We start from the raw sequence: 15,777 nt of genomic DNA on the forward strand, positions 1-15,777 counted from the left end.
CCTCATTGTACTCTAGTCACTAGTACAGTGCTTGGCACACACTGAGTAGGTAACCAAAATACAAGTTAAATTGATCTTTCCTTGAAATCCTTCGAAGGCTCACCATGATCTGACCTTTGCCTACTTCTCTAGCCTCACATGCCCAACTTATTACATCACATTGCTCTTAGTTTTAGTCCTGTGCAAAGATCAGTTTCTCATTGCATGGTTTTGTTCAAGTGATCCCTTTCTTCTTTTCTCCTCCTCCCTTTCCCCCCCACCCCCCCCCACACGTCTCACTTCATTAACTCTCTGGAATCATTTTCTCTTGGAAGTCTTTCCTGACTCATGACCTCTCCCAACTTAAATTGGATTAATGCTCCTCCTAAATTCCAGTAGTTCCTTGTGCACATATTTATGCATGACACCATCACATCATAAGGTAATCATGCAAACAGTCCACCCAACTCGTGTCATTCATGTTGGCATCCTCCAAGATTAGTATATTGACTGGCACACAGAGGATTTTAAAATGTGACTTGAACAAAAAGAACAGGTAACAGAGAAGTAATCTTGGCACAGTGTATATTTTAGGGAAGCATAGATGTAGAAATGTAAATAATTGAATATTTAGTATATTTTCCTGGGACACAACTAAAATAATAGAAAAAGGCTTTCAATTTTGAGGCTAGAATTCAAATCACAAAGCAGATTTTTTATAAAAGGCCCTTATGAGAAAGGATAGTAAAATGGTATTTGGCTATTAGACAAAAGACAGGTTAGGAACCAGGAAAGCAAGACATAGACTGGTTATCATATAATAATGGGCACTTACAATTATGTTAAAAATACATACTAAGATGAAGAAAAAGAGGTTAAACTGTATTTAAAACCTGCTCCCAAAATGGCGTAAACTACAAGGTATCATCATTACTCCAAAATCATTACACAAAACTTCTTTCAAATCCATTTTTATTATGGTAAAATAGGCATAACATAAAATTTACCACTTAACCATTTTTAAGAGTATAGTTCAGTACCATTAAGGACTCATATTGTACAACCATCACGCTCTCACTTTTAACACATATGCTGCAGTCACAATTTCCTTCTTTTCATTAACTTTGCTTTAGTAACACACTGAGCTGTAGGCAGCATAAAACGTTCTTCTGCTGGAGTCCATCAGAAACTGGATGGGTGAAGTAAATCGTAGCCCTTCACAGGCTATCCAAATCATAGGCTTTTCTGTTAGTGGAGTTTACGAGGTAAGATTTCACTTCATCGCTCCCCTCCCGCCCTTTTGGGCATCAGTAATTGATAGGTAACCATAGCAGCACCCACATCTCTCCAAAAAAAGAAAAGCAAAAACAGAGTCCCTAAAGGAAGCTGTGGTAAGCCAGCTTCGAGCTTCCGCAGCTTCCCTTTCCACTGCGCAAAGTGAGTCGCGCAGGGACCAGGCTTTTTATCTGGGACTGCAGGCAGGAGGTGAAGGAAGAAGAATAAAGACCAACGTGAGAAATACAGCTGAAGTTTCAGTGCTCCCTCTTTTTGCCCTCCTCTGGTTCCCTGCGCTTCAGCATAAATCACTCAGCCGGGAGCGGTGCTCCCTTAAACCCGCCGTCAGGCCAGTCTGCTGGGGCTCGCGCTTTTTATTGACGCAAACCTCCCATTCTCGCGGGAACTTGGGAGCGGGAGCCGCAGAGGGCGGACAGATCTCTCGAAATCTCGGTTGGCGCTGGAGCGAGAGCAACGGCTGAGGGATTTGGCTAGAGGAGGAGGGGCGTGGCGCCCGGGTTGGAAGGGGCGGGGCCTAACCTCAGCGAGGGGAGGGAATAAGCAGGAGGGGGAGGCGAGGAAAGGCCGGGGGCGGGGCCACGTGGCTCCGGACCTGTTGATCGCAGGTAGCGCCGGCTGGCCCCGGCTCCCTCGGGACTGGGGAGAGTGCGCATGCTCGCGGGCCGCACTGGGCTAGTCACCAAGCGGCGGTGACGAACCGGTTTCTCCGCTGCGGTGGTTGCGGTTGCTGCGATCGCGATGTGAGGGGGCCCGAGGCGGGATGGTGCGGACCCGGGTAGGGCAGTCTTCTTGCAGTAGGACAACGAGCTCCTCCGTCCGACAGGCGGTGGAGGAGGCCGAACCCGGCGAGAGGTAAGCCCCTAACTGTCTTCGTCTCCCCTGGCTCCCGACACCCACGACCCCTCCCTCCGTCCCTCTTCCCACGGGCCCGGCAGGAAGTGGCCTCCTTCTCCTAGTCTCCTTCTTCTTGTCCCCTCTCGTCCGATCCGGCCCCTCACCCGGCTGCTCCCGATCGGAGCCCGGTCCCGGGCCCGTTGAAGGTCGGTGGGGACGGTGGTGCAGAGTGCGCTCGGGGTGGCGAGGGGCCGCGGCGCACAGCTCTCCCGGTTTTCTCTGCCGCCCCGGCCCCCGAGGCGCGTCCCTCGGCCGGCTCTTCCTGAACCTCACTCCTGCTGTTTCCCACACTTCGTCTGCCCTTCGCACTCTGCTCCATCCTTGCTCCTCTGTCGGGTCTTTACCCTCCTTTCTTGGTTCTGCTCTTTCATCCCGCCTCCCACGTGCCTTTTCGCCCTGGTGGTCCCTTGGTTTGAGGCAGTGTGTCCTTTTGCTCTCCTCGATTTCTTCTCTCACTGTGCATCCCTAGCCTGGCTCTTCTTACCCGACGCTCATTACCTTCACCGACCAGGTTTCGCACTCTATTGCCCCTATTCTCCCTGGGCTGCCTTTGATTCTCATCGTCCTCCTTTCGGTACTTCATCTTTGTTGTCTTTTGTTAGTTTCTGATTGTGCGTTTTGCTTTAGCATCGCTTTGCGCTACAATTGGTTCTGGGTCCAACAATATCTTCGGAGGCCCTCACTCTCTTAATCCTTAGCTCTCTTTTGGTACCCAACTTCATCGTTTTTTGCCTTGTGGCCCCTGTCCTTCCGTTTTTCTCCATCCAGATCCTGTTTCTAATCTCTAGTCTTGATTTTTTTCCCCTCTAAACTTTTTTTTTATTTGCATAGTTGAGCCTCTTAACTTCAGTCCGTTTGTTTGACTTTTTATTAAATCTCTGAAAAGTTCTACTCTTCTGCTTTCTACCTAAGCTAGGTATTGACTTAGTATTCTTAGTTCAGCTTCAAATTTAATAAGATCTCTTCATCCTCTTTCTTCACTGGCTGGAAATATCAAAAGAGTGACAGTAGCAATAACCTGTTACACTTACTGATTGAAGCTTTAATTTTTTAAGAATTATGTTTATCGCACCTGCCAGGGGAAACAACCTGAGTACAGACTTGATGAAAGTATAAAGATTAGGATTTGTTAATGGCTGAGTTAATACAATTGTAAGGTTAAAATTTGGAAATTTTATTGCTCTCCAGGAAATACAGTTGTCCAAGAACTGATCTTAAATGAAATTTAACAAAGTTTATTTTACAAAATTATTAATTTTTATACATTTACTATTGTAATTGATTGCGTCACTTACCTGATGGTCTCTATTCTCTTTAATAAATATGTACAGTTTCTACTAACTTAGTGTGCTTACTGAAGGAGAAATATGTGAGACAAGGATTACATTTTTGAGTTAGGCAAAATAACTTTCTAAACAGTTTTGGAAGTGTTTTTCCCCCCATCTCATTGTGATCAAGATTTGGCTTATATAAAACTTGCCTCTATATAAACAATGATATAGTATCTTATTTTGAAGGCAGTTGCTTTCAGTCAAGTCTGCCTTTACTCTAGAGTTGAAGATCAGCTGGATTATGTGTTTCTTACTGAAACCTCAAAGCAATCCACAAACAATAAATTCTTCCTTATGTTGTCTGTCAGGTAGGAGTTGCATTTTTCTGTTACTGTTGTACAAAGGGAACCACCAAGGCAAAGAAGTGTAGTTCCTTATTGGAAGTGCTAGTAGAGGGAAAAGTAGAGGGAGATATAGTTTAGGATCTCATGGCAGACCCACACCTCTTTTGGAAGAACCAGCAGTTACTGTGTATGGTACAAAGTGATGAACTCCTCAGCTTTTAAGATTTTTTAAAAATGATTTTCCCAGAGCAAATAGAGATAACTGTTGCTTCTAAAGAAAGCCTTCCTGCTTTTCAAGGGCAAGTCTTTTTATTTTTAGGAAGCTATTCATTAAAATTAAATACTTACAAGTTCTTGTTGATATTTTTTAGTGAGTTGATTCTGTGCTCTTAGAAATAAAAATAAAGGTTCATGGAGGCTAACAGGTACAGGACAAGGAGTCAGAAGATCCAAACTCTTATGATGATTCATGACATTAGTTTGTAGAAGCCAGTTAACCTCTATGGCTTGGTGTCTCTACCTGTAATATGTGGGTAAAAAAAGGTAATCTTTCATTAGCAAAGTAAGCCCTAATCATTTAAACATGCTTAGGGCTACCACAGACAAAAATTACTGTATAAATACTTAATTTTTATCTCTTTTAGACTATGTAGTAAGAGCGTAATCGAATCCTTAAATCCCAAATCACTGCAATTTAGATTTTTTTTAAATTTCAGATTTCTGAGAAAAGTCTAGTAGAATGCTGTGAACTGTAGACTAGCTTAGATTAATGTTCTATACAGTGAAACAGATGCTGCAGCATTCAGTATGTAGGACAGATAGGCCCTTTGTTTGCCAGGATTTGACGCTGAAAATATAAGTTATATGTATATCTTTAGTTACTTCCAAAGTTTCTGTGTCCTATATTTTAGCTTTGTTTACTGTAGATATAGACCCTTGAGAATGGGGTTGTTTAAAGAATAGAAAGGGCAAGGATTTCCTTTGCTTTGATTCTAAGTATTGAGGAAAAAATGCTTAAAAGCGAATTTTGTGATATGTATGTATTTAAATAAATGGATGGAGATGGGAGCATATAGATCTGAAGTGAGTAGTGTTTTTTCTTTTTTTCGTTGAGTTGTTTTTAGGAAGAAGGTTTAGAAATTAATAAGAATAACAAGCAGAGTGGTGATAAAAAAGAAAGCATTCTTAACGGGCCCAATGTTTTTTCAGAAAAGTTAGGAAGAAAAAGTTAGTCAGGTCTAGATTTTTCAGAAGAAATAGTGTGAGACAATTCCACAGTGGGTTTCACTATTTTGTTTTTAAAGATTTCTGTTTTTTAAAACAGGTACGTACTTGGTTTCCCAGTGATGTGCTAAATTTCATATGAAATTAGCCTCTTTTTTCTTAACAGGAATATAAAGGTGTCAGATACATTATACCATTAAGAGATATCTCCTATTTGAATAACCCCTTACACTTTATTCTTATATTGATGAAACAATTTTTATGAACTATCTCTCAACCAAGAAAGCATTCTGAGAAAATTATAGCATATTTCCTTTTATGGGATTAGGTATCTTCAAACACTGATAAGATACGTAGAAAGTATTTCCAAATTATGTTGTTAATACAGAATTCTGTTATTTATAATATTATGTTCTGTTAAGTTTTATGAAATGCCCTTTTGCTACAGTTCTCAACGGTTCTGAACTAGAAGTATTCCTTTATTGAAACCCCCTACAAGCTGCCTTGTAGGATGCAGCTGCTTCATTCATTACTGTTTTTAGAGCAGTGGTGTCTCAGACACCTGCTCTCTGACATCTCCAAGTTGCCAGTAAGTTGTGGGCTTCAATTGGAAATATGTACTGCTGAGTGAGAATGCTGAGTAGCAAGGTCAGGGCTTATTGACAATCACAGTGTAAGACCTTGGAAGCCTATATTCCCGTTGCCATTACTTTTGTCTTTTGGAATTGAGAAACCCAGATTTTAAAACCACCCTCATTTTAACTCAGGTCTACTTTAAGACTGAAAATTAGTTACTTTCCTCTGGCAGATAAGATTAGAATGTAGTCTCTCAGCAGTCTTGTTCTATAAAATTAATAACTATTTTATGTTAAAGTATAATAATTTTATAATGTAATGCTTGCCAAGGGACCCATTTTGGTAGAACAGTTCTGAAATTGTCCTTCAGGTCTGGAGAACCAGAGAATTGTCAATAAGGAATGAAATCAGTAGAAAAATTATTTTAATAGAGAATTGAAATATTCACTGTCTTGTTTTTTATTTTGGTTTTCCCCAACACCTAAGAAGATCGTAATTGGAAGCCAACCCTTTTTTCATTAAGGTCCTATGGCCTACAAATGAAAATATTTTCAAGCTATGTAATTGAAATTTACAAGTTGAGTTGCATTATTTTGAATAGACATTTCCTTGAATGAAATCATATTTAAAAATTGATATAAAAGGAAACATGTCAGCAATTTATTGAGCACTAAGTACAATGCTTAGTGATTTGTATATAATCTTTTCAAGCCTCGCCTTTTGACCTAGCAATTATATATTATTTCTGTTTGAGAAAATGAGGCTTAGAGAGTGTGAACTAGAAGCTAGGTCTGTCTGATACCAAAGTTTACAATATTGTAAACTAAAGAAAGAAGAAAGCCTAGACAATTAAGGAAACAGTATTTGTTTCTCAGAATATTTTTCAGAGAAAGGATTGTAATTCTTTTTGTTCTCATTCTGAGCTTCTTTTCTCTGTTGAAGATGAAATATTTTAAGGAATGCTAGGCAGATCCCTGAACTAAGCAGTAGATGATGACTGTTTATTTCTGCATTTCTCTTAATGTTAAAAGGAGTAACTAGTCTTTGTTACTTTGTGGGTTTTTTAATTGTATCATAACATGATATAGTCAAAGACATTCTGAATTATGTTACTAGCAGATTTGTTTTATAATATAGATGTGTCCCTAAAAGTTTATGTGAACTGCTTTTGTTAAATCCCATTTTCCTTATAATGTCAGAGGTAGCTTTCATTAAGTGTGCCATAATGAGCACTAAATCAACCATGGAAATGCTCTGAAAAATTCCTAACATGCTTTGTACATTATGTTTAAAAAATATTTTTTCTATGGATTTTCTATTATATTATCACAGTTATCCAAAATTAAGTGTTCTGTTTTGAGATTGCTTCTTAATCTAAGTTTTAGTTGTAAGATTAGTAATAACATAGTTCTCTTTTATTAGACAATTGTTTAGATGCAAATTTCAAAGATATTAGAAGAGAACAATGCCTTTAAAACTTCAGATAGTGTGTTTGTTAGTGTGGGATGTGAGAAATTTGGACATTTCATAATTAGGGAATAATGTTAATTACATAGAAAATTGACTAGTTAATTTATCAGGTGTAATTTTTTTTTCATTATTGCATTCTGATTTCAGTTATTCTTTCAGTAGGGGAATGTTTATCTCATGGCTTGACTATCATTGAATCTATTTCTTGTAACAATTCAGGTATAGACTTTAGAATTATGCAAGTTTAAATATAAATCATGAAGTTTTACACATTTGGGGTTTTTGTCCTTTTTCCATTATTTCCTAACTGTGTGACCTTGGATAAATTATGTAAATATTTTGCTCTTTAGTTTCCTCACCTGTAAAATGGAGTAATTGCTGTTTTGGATTTTTATGAGAATTAAATGAAATAACATAGGTAAAGTTACTGGTGTAAGAGTAGGAGCTCCAAAAAGTTCTGAGTATCTAGTATATTTGGTTTCTATTTTATATTGCTATTTGATCAATATTTGGTATCAAGAGGGAAACATACAGCCTTTTAAAAGTTTGTCTATCAAGCTATTCTCGTTGTCCTTTCTTTGAAGATCTCCCTCTTTTCCTCTCTTCAAAAGAGAAGAATTTAGTACTCTAGACTCTTTTTAAATATTTCTATCATGTCTGCATGTCTGGCTAGCTCTCAGGAGTTCATTTTGATGATTAAGGATTGGTAGCAAAAGTTTCTAGACCAGTGATTTTTCTTACTTACATGTCCCCTCTACTGTAATGATTCTGATAAACTCATCTTCACTGTGAATCACTTTTTAAAATGAGAGGTGTCACTGATGAAAGTGTGTTGTGCATGTGAATAATTGTGATGGCAAAAAAAAGGTTAAAAGCCATCTGAGTGATGGTGATCTTCAGAGTCAGAAAAGTGACAGGTGGCGTGGCTGTTTAAGAGGAGGATATAATCCAGTGACTTAGCATGTTTCGCCCCTGCTAGAAGGAGTTTACAAAACTGGGCAGGGTGTCAGGGCCTCAGCCAATTAAAAAGGGAACTGAATGTAAATCAAGAAATAAGACCATAGCTCAGATATTTAGAGTGAATCCAGCAGTGCAGACTTAACCTACTTAGGTGGCCAGAATTATACCAGATAGAAGGGTTTCTGCTACGCCGTAGGTGAGTGGGTCTTAGGAAAGGTGGCAGCTGAGCATACCTTCTCGTAAGGGACCCATCTTCCTACTCAGTTTTCTACAGAATTTTGCTGTTACAATAATCTGTTATTCACATGGTTATGAGAACAGCATTCTGAATGCTTCTATGGTTGCCTCTATTTCTGCTTATTCATTGGGAGAAGGCCCAAGAAAATGGACCCAAAATTGACTATCTACTCTTAAATGGGTGAGTTAACCTCTTTCTAGCTCTAGATGATTTCTTTGTTCCCATCATATTCCCATTTAACATGCTTGAATTTATCTGTACTTGTTAGATGTTCTTCACTCCATTGGTCCCAGATCCCAAATGTCAGCCTCAGTCCCCGTATATGTTATAGTGTGAGGCCCTCATCTAGTTGGGCTTGACTTTGATGTTGTTTCATATGATATCAGTACTTATATGTCTATCATAATGTGGGCTTCTCACTACTTTGAATGTGAACATTTAAAGATGTGTATATTTTTTTGTATTAGGTTGGTGCAAAACTAATTGCGGTTTTTGCAATTATTTCTCACCTTTTAAACTGCAATTACTTTTGCTCCTAGTACAATATGGCCCCTAAATGCAAGTTTACTACATTATCTAATGTTTAGCTGAAGAATCAGATATTTTTTCCTAAAGCTGGAAGAAAAAGTGAAAGTATTTTACTGTTGAGACATGGTATGTTGATTGCCAACATGCAGCCTTTCTAAGATTTTTAATGGTAATTTGGTCCATTGGTGATTTTTGCCTTGTTAGTACCTAACTTTTGTATGAGATTGGGCATCATTATTCGGATTGTCAGTATTACAGGCTCTGAACCTATCTGTCCCACAGGTGCTAACTTGTGAATAGAATCATAAGCTGAAGCTGTTGGTTCCATAATTGATAGAAATGGTTCCTTTATTCCTTAGGTTGACAAAGGGAGTGTCTGGAATCTCCAATTTGTTTAGTTCCTCTACCCTTTGCTTTAGGAGAAACAAACAGCCTCAAAGTATATATTTTGAGTCTATAGTTCAAGAGTGAAGGCTGTTAGTTTTTTTATTTCTATGAGAGGATATGATTGGTCATCCCCCTGTGGTCTCCAGTCCATCTTAAAGAATCTGTGACTCTGCCTCTTAGTTTCCGATGTTTCTGCATCCTCTTTTCTGAAATACTCATGAATTCAGACTGAGTTCAAAATGATTAGGTATTACTTTAGGATTCGTGTGGATGGTACATGAGTATCTTCCACATTTTCCCATATATCCAAGCCTGGACTGCCATTTATGGGTATTGGAGGTCTCTTAGCTGATCCATTGGGAGTGAGCCCCTCCGTGGTCTTAGAAACTGTGCACGGTTATCCTGTACCTCGTGCCATTTCTGGGGCAGTTCCTATACACTGCACTCCAGCAGTTAAAGAGATGGCTTGGTATTGTTAGACTAAGATGTCCAATAGAAATATGTGAGATATGTGTAATTTAAAAATTTTCTAGTAGCTACCTTTAAAAAAGTAAAAATAAACTGGTAAAATTAATTTATATATATATTTTATTTAACCCAACATATGCAAAATATTATTTCAAGATATGATCAGTACAAAAAGCTTAATAAGATATTTGCATTCTTTTTCTGTACTGTCTTTGAAGTCCACTGTGTACACATAACATATCTGAATTAGTATATTGCATTTTTAACAGTTAAAGTAAAATATTGTCCTATCAAAACAATAAAATTATGTTTAATATTTTATATTGCTTCAATGTTTGGATTTAAATTTAAGTTAATTTAAAGTTAACAATTTAGTTTCTCACACTAGTCACATTTCAGTTGTTCAGTAGACGTGTGGCTAGTGGCCACTGTGTTGTACAGAGCAGCTCTCGAGGGCCAAAAATGTCTTTCAGATTAATAGGTAACTTTGTTTCTTTGGGAGTAAGCTAACTTTCTCTGAGGTATTACAAGGTAATTGTAAGATAGTTTTCCCTATCGGTTTTAAATAGCAGAAAACCCCTTCTTAAATCTAAGAGCCTTTCAGCCTAAGTTTCTCATTTAGTATCAGAGTCAGTTCCTGTTTGTGGTTCCCCTCTGGCTTCTTCGGATTGGGATTTATAGTTTACTCAGCTATATTCTCTTTTAAGGGCGTAGGAGTGACCCAGGAAGGAGCCCTACTTGTACAGACCTCTCAAATTATTCTGTTTAGGCTATTTTGCCAGGGCCAGGAGAACTGAATGAACAATTCAGTCTGAGGTAAGTCAGCTGATTCCCGTGGCTTCCCAGGCTCAGATTAAAGTGCCAGGTTCTGAGCCAGCAAGCAGACTGTGTAGGAAGGCCATGAAACTCACAGCTTCTGGTGGGTGCAGAGTTCCTTGCCGTGGAGAGTCTACCAGGCATCATCTGCGGAAATGACAAAAAGCTCTTTCTTCAACTTCTTTTATTTTTTGAGAGAGAACAGGCCAGTATTTTTGTTTCAGATTCTTTGCTTGATGAACTGAGTAACATAAGAGTCTGTGTAAGTCCGAGATTGCAAACTCTGAATGAATTTGCTCTGTAGAAGAATTCAGTTTGAACTACACAGATTTTGGGGGGTTTTTGTTGTTTTTTAAGTAGTTGGCAACATCTAAAATTTAGGAGATTTCACCTTTAGAAAAGAAACATTTCCAGTTTCTTCTTGAGAATTTAGACGTCTCTGATAGTGCTTGGCCAGCACGGATTGGCTGGAACTGACTAGCCGTTGCTCCCTATGATGGGAAAAGAGCAGTTTATGGGAAGAGGATCAAACAGATCCTCTTTTGAGAATCCTCTGACTTTTTCTTTCCTCTTTTGCCTGCCCTCTCCTTTTCCTTTAGTCCCTTATCCTTTGAATTTTTTCTTCTACCAGTACATAAGAATGAAAACAATTCTTCTTTATTTTGGGGGTGGGGGGAATGAAAAACAGATTTATCAGCATCACTGTGTATATATCTGTACATGTATGTTTCTAATAATGAATAAAAAGGGATGGATTTGAGGAAAATTAGACAGCAACAACAGAACAAAAAGCACCATGGGATACTAGAGGAAGAGTGAAGGAAATTGCTAGCACACCTTGAACTTACGCTGGTAAAGGAATTTTACCATAAAAGATTATTCATGCATGTCTATGTTTTCAATATAGCATTGTAATAATTTCTCAGTTTGGTTGGATATAAATAGAAAAATAATAATACTTAATATTTATGCAATATTTGATGTTAATTTATTAAGCATTCCTTAAATATTAAATTGAGTGCCTAACATCTGTCAGGCAATGGAGAATATATCTATGAACACAGTAGTCAGAATTTCCTGCCTTCATAAAGCTTACATTTCAGTGGGTAGAAATAATAAAGACTAATAAGTAAAACCTTTAGTTTGTTATATGAAGTTTAACACTGAGGGAAAAAATAAAAGAGGAAAGAGGGTGTGGAAGAGAGGAGAGTTATTATTTTAGATAGTGTTGCCAGGAAAGGCCTATTTGAGAAGTTAACATTTGAGTCAAGATTAGAAGGAGGTGAAAGAATACATCATTTGGATATTTGGGAGGGAAGAGTGATCCAGGGGACAAGTACAAAGACCCTGAGGCAGGAATATATTTGGTACGTTTGAGGAATAACAAGGAAACAATTGTGATTGGAGGGGGAACACTAGTAGAGATGAAGTCAGAGAAGTTATGGAAGATCCAGGTTATATAAAGTCATCATATAGGCCATCATTGTAAGGCAGTTTTACTGAACATGGTGGGAAGCCATTGAGGTTTTGGAACAGAAGTGAGATATTTTACTTATTTTCAAGTAATACGTATTGTTATATAACATTTTAATATTAATGATGTTGTATACTATGTGTGTGTGTGTGTGTGTGTGTGTATATATATATATATATATATATATATATATATACTTCTTAATACATATAATATAAAGGATCATCTGGCTGATTTTTTGGAAATAGCCCGAAGGGATTACATAGTTGTCAGGATATAGGTTAGGTGTAATTGCTGTAGCAAAGAGTTATAAGAATTAAAATTCTGAACAGTCTAGAAAGGTAGAACATTTGTGCTCCATGAAACCATTCAGGAGTCCAAAATCTTTCCATCTTTTTGTTTGACCATCCTTCAGGATTTTGTTCTAATCTGTGTAGCCAAACTAGGTCACTATCAAGAAGGTATTTCAGCCTGTAGAAAAAGAGAAGCAGATGAAATCCAGGACAAAGAATTTCCTTTTAAACAAGTGAGGCAGGCATTGCATATATCATTTCAGTTTACATTCCATGGGAAGGATCACTTGGCATCAAGGGTGGTTGGGAAATGTAGTCTCAGACTGGGTGACTGATTGGCAAGGAAAGAGGAAAATAAAAATGACAAGTAGTCTACTACAGTCCTCCACTTTGGTCACCTAAATCTCCATGTGTATCTTCCATCCTACCTATTGAAAACACTCCTACCTCCCTTCCCCAAAGGCGACAATCTAAGCTGCATTAATCCAAGCTAGCTAAGAAATGCAGTACTTTCTAACAGATCCACAAGTCCAGTGACCTGTAAACAAAACACAATTATTTGCATCTCCCTCACACCTCCCCCACACACCCAACGTATCGTTGTGGATCAGAAACAGGAAAAGAGTCATAAAATCTTCCATTTGGATAAGTAAACAATGAGAAACACGTAGTAGTCTCTGGTTGAGAGTAATTCTGGGCAGGAATGAAGATTCCTTGCCGGGGACATACAGTAATATCTCATATCCTTAGTTCTGCTTTTCGGTAAGAATGCCTTTGTTCATTGCACTGTGACCCCTGTCTTTACTGTCTGGATGTTTCTTCTTTATATTAACTTCCATGGCCACATCTGAGGTTGATATTGAAAGTTTGCCCACTTTGGAGGGTATATAGTTTTGATAGCCTGCTTCCTGCTACTGTAGGTTTGCCATCCTGTAAGTTACATAGTCTCAAGGGTTTGCAGGTGTGTGTATAATTTCTTTCACAAATACAGTTCTCTCAAAAATATAGTAAGATTCTTACAAGTTTGTCTCCATTCAGTACTATGTACCAGTAACTGCACCAAAGTTCCTTCCTGGTATAGTTCTTAAGCCTGCATTTACTGCTCTCTGTGTACCCACTTTGCCTCAGTTAGTGGTCACAGTCTTGAAGCCATTTGAAAGAGCAGGCATTGGTGGGTTGACAGCACCCTTAATCTGATCTTAGTCACAGAGGTCGATCCCTTTGTTTTGTCAAGAAGTCTTAAAAGTTCTTTGAAAAAATATAGTCCTTTGAAAAGAAGTCCTGCATTATATCATAAAAATGGCGGCATGAGGTGAGCCTCTTGAAATCTCCCCTGCAATTTATAACAAATTGAACAACTATAATTCCACAAAGGACTCCCTGCACAGCAGACAGGCAAGCCTAAGAGGCATGCAACTGAAATCATCTAAAGGTGGGCAGATTGGAACAGCGGGGAAGGAGAGAGGGGCAAGTGCAGAGACATGGGCCGCGCAGGCACAGGAGCAGACCGGAGCTCCAACCTCGGAGCTCCCTGCATGCCAGAGCTACTGCAGCCGCTGAAGAGGAAAGAATTCAGACTGCTAGTGCTCCGATTATGGCCCATAGTCCTGCCTGAGGGATCAACATATAACATGGCTGAAACCAACACTCACGGCAGAGACCCAGCACTCCCTCAGAGCAAAGACTGAGGGAAGAAGGGTGAAAGCGGTGGTTTAAGCCCTCATTGTCAAGCAGGGAACAGAAGGCATAGGCATTGAGCCTAGCCGCACCCTCCCTACCTTCCTGGAGCTCGCCTCGTCCCCACCTGCCCAGTGCTAGAAGCAGACACGTAGCAGTGTCAGATCAAAAGAACAGAATATTTGCAGTTCTGAGAATTTTGGCCTGTAGCCACTGACTTGTAGGCCTGTAGAGGGAGTCTTGGGTGCAGGACTGGCTGTGCTGGTGGTCACTGCCATTGCTCTGGGCCACTTCTCACAACCTCTGTGCCCCTGTCCCCTCCTACCTGGGTGGATCGCTGCAGGAGTAAACAGAACGGCTGAAACACACAGGCTCTGAAACTGGTGCAGGAAGAGCTTGGAACTTGAGAAGCTCGCTACATCCCCCCATGGAGGCGGGGCCCTATGACCCAGGTGAACTGTTCACAAAGGAGAAGTTTGCCTTCCAGGGAATCCCCCCATTGTGTGAGAAGCTGGAATAGTGCAGAGAAAATACAACACTACAGTGTGAGAGAGAATAAAAGACTGCAGTCAGAGAGAAAATAAAACATTCTACCAACAACTACTGGAAAACAAAAGAAAGACCTCTTCCTATCAACCTGTTGCAGAACCCACTCCTGTAGATGCCTAGGAAGAGAAATAATAATTCATTAATTGCCATGAATAACCAAGATAACAACACAGCTCAGAAAGAAAACAAAAAGTTTCCAGAAAATGAACTTAAAGACGTGGAAATATGTGACTTAAATGACAGAGAATTCAAGACTGCAGTTCTTAAAAAACTCAACAAGATGCAAGAAAACAGAGACAGGCAGTTTAATGAACTCAGAAAGAATAAAAGCACAAAATGAACATTTTACCAAAGAGAGTGACATTTTGAAAAAGAACCAAATAGAATTTCTGGAGATTAATAACTCAATAAAAGAAATGAAGAATGAATTAGCCAGCTTAGGTGGAGGAGTTGACCAGATGGAGGAAAGAATTAGTGACATTGGAGATAGAAATCTGGAAATGACATGGATGGAAGAAGAGAGAGACTTGAGAGTTAAAAGAAATGAAAGAAGTCTACAACAACTTTCTGACTCCATCAGAAAGAGCAATATAAGAATAATGGTCATACCAGAAGGAGAAGAAAGGGAGAAGGGAACAGAGAGTATATTCAAACAAATACTCGACGAGAACTTCCCAAACTTGTGGAAAGAATTGGATCCTCGAATCCAAGAAGCAAATAAAACAACTAATTACCTTAATCCCAAGAGGCCTTCTACAGGGCATATTTTATTGAAGCTGTCAAAAATTAACAACAAAGAAAGAATCCTCAGGGCAGCCTGGGAAAAGAAGATGGCAACCTACAATGGAAAGTCTATTAGAATATCATCAGTTTTTCAGCAGAAACTCTACAAGCCAGGAGGGTGTGGACTCAAATATTCAACTATTGAAAGGGAGAAATTATGAGCCAAGAACAAAATATCCAGCAAAGAGATCCTTTAGATATGAAAGAGGAATAAAGACTTTTTTAGACAAACAGAAGGTGAGGGAATTTTCTAACACATGACAAGATATACCAAAGGACACTATTTGACCTGAAACAAAAAAAGCAAAAGAATACAAAACCATGAGTAGTATTACGAACAGACAGAATCGGGAAATGGCAACCTCTACACCAAATAGGACACTATAAACTTAAACATAACATACAACATAAAGAAGGGGGAAAAAAAAACACTTAAAAAAAGAGGAAAAAGACAACTTGCTACTGCAGAGCAGAAATCAACTCACAGCATAAATAGGGATAATTTGTGACAACAGAAACATAAAAGGGCAGAGAGTAAAGGTCTGAACTG

At 38.9% G+C, this 15,777-nt stretch overlaps 1 protein-coding gene across 1 annotated transcript in view; it reads left to right on the forward strand.

Moving 5' to 3' along the window:
• Window positions 1-1,900: 1,900 nt before the first annotated feature.
• Window positions 1,901-15,777, forward strand: part of FAM135A (family with sequence similarity 135 member A) — a 107,122-nt gene continuing 93,245 nt past the window's right edge. The window contains 1 exon segment of the mRNA XM_033099372.1: window positions 1,901-2,127. The gene's annotated coding sequence lies outside the window, so the exon portion shown is untranslated.

Source organism: Rhinolophus ferrumequinum, chromosome 3 (assembly GCF_004115265.2).
Source record: "Rhinolophus ferrumequinum isolate MPI-CBG mRhiFer1 chromosome 3, mRhiFer1_v1.p, whole genome shotgun sequence".
In the NCBI taxonomy this organism is placed as follows: domain Eukaryota; kingdom Metazoa; phylum Chordata; class Mammalia; order Chiroptera; family Rhinolophidae; genus Rhinolophus; species Rhinolophus ferrumequinum.